Raw genomic sequence first — 1,458 nt, 5'->3', positions numbered from 1 at the left:
TATATCGGGACGAATTGCTAATAACATTATCCTTGTAATGTGAGTTTATTACATTCGAAACGATACTAGGGTTCTGGTACTCTATTCCAAAAAATATCGTTTTTAAACTATCGAGTAGAAAATATCGGTATCGAATGCCAAAAGTATCGATATGGTATCGTATCGTATCGAAATTCATGTCCCTACTTGCACTCACTAAAGTTGAGATGGATAGCTCAGGAAATCCCTCAGCTATGAAAGAATATGCGAACCAGGAAGCTGTAAGGATATTCATTCTCGGTCTGAACAGCAAATATACCAGCGGCACCCTCTATAGCCACAATCCAAGGGACTTAGAAACCGCTTACGCTATCGCAAGTACGATATACCATGATAATGTGAACTCACAATTCGACGTTCCGCAATACAGTTAGCACAGACAATATAATACATCGCAGTATCAAAACCCAAGCAGAAGATATCACGAGGAACCACAAAGGTACAGACCTAACGTGCGGGTGCAATACAATCAAACTGCACCCAGGCAACAGCACCAACCAATGGACGTAGATCCATCACAGCAATACACGAGATCCGCAAATTATAATAGGAATCATTCCGCACCACAAAAAAACAGCTATGACCGTCAAATACAAGGACTACCGCCAAATAATCCATTTCGCGGAGATCCTCAAAAAAGAGAACGAAATCCTTCATCTCGTAATTTCAACAGACAACAGAAAGTACAACGCGTAAACCAAACACGCGACGAAGAACTAAAATCGCTTGAACCAGAATACGAAAATGATGAATATGAAACAGGCAGTGCTTTTTTAGGCGCTTCAACGATTTGCCGTGTCTGCAACGCCATTGCAGAGATACAGGCAAACTTATTAACATCCTGATCGACACTGGAGCAACAAACCATTATATAAGTACAAAATGCAACATCGGTAAGCCTATTCCAATTAAACCTGTAATAGTGAAAACTCTTCATGGTTACTCAATAACCAAATCAAAAAATAATAATAACATTGTTAGAACATAATCTCACATTTTTTGAAACAGATGCATTAGAAGAATTTGATATGCTCCTATGAAGATCCTATTTGGACCAAGCAATATTCGTATCCTATGTCGGATAACGACTTCATTAACAAAGAAATTAACAAACTTTTAAAAAATGAAACTTTTAAAACTCTGCCATTTGGACAGTCGCTAAAAGAGGTACCGATGAACAAGGGAANTAATTCAACCCAGCAAAAGTCCGTACAACTCTGCCATTTGGACAGTCGCTAAAAGAGGTACCGATGAACAAGGGAAACCTAAGCGCAGAATGGTCGTAGACTTTCAGAAGCTAAACGCTGAAACTATTACAGATAGATACCCCATACCTGATGTGGCTATGACCATACAGAATTTAGGTAATGCAAAAGTGTTTACAACTTTAGATTTAGAGTCTGGCTTTCATCAGATCCT

General features: G+C 38.8%; 1 pseudogene; it reads left to right on the top strand.

The window, feature by feature from the left end:
• Positions 1-206: 206 nt before the first annotated feature.
• LOC108359822 (uncharacterized) lies at positions 207-1,079 on the top strand (annotated as a pseudogene).
• Positions 1,080-1,458: the final 379 nt, after the last annotated feature.

This window comes from Rhagoletis zephyria, unplaced genomic scaffold (genome assembly GCF_001687245.7).
Source record: "Rhagoletis zephyria isolate East Lansing unplaced genomic scaffold, Rhagoletis_zephyria_1.1 Rzeph_scaffold_00469, whole genome shotgun sequence".
Classification (NCBI taxonomy): domain Eukaryota; kingdom Metazoa; phylum Arthropoda; class Insecta; order Diptera; family Tephritidae; genus Rhagoletis; species Rhagoletis zephyria.
Note: the sequence above shows the minus strand (reverse complement) of the source record. Positions and strands in the feature narration are given on the sequence as shown.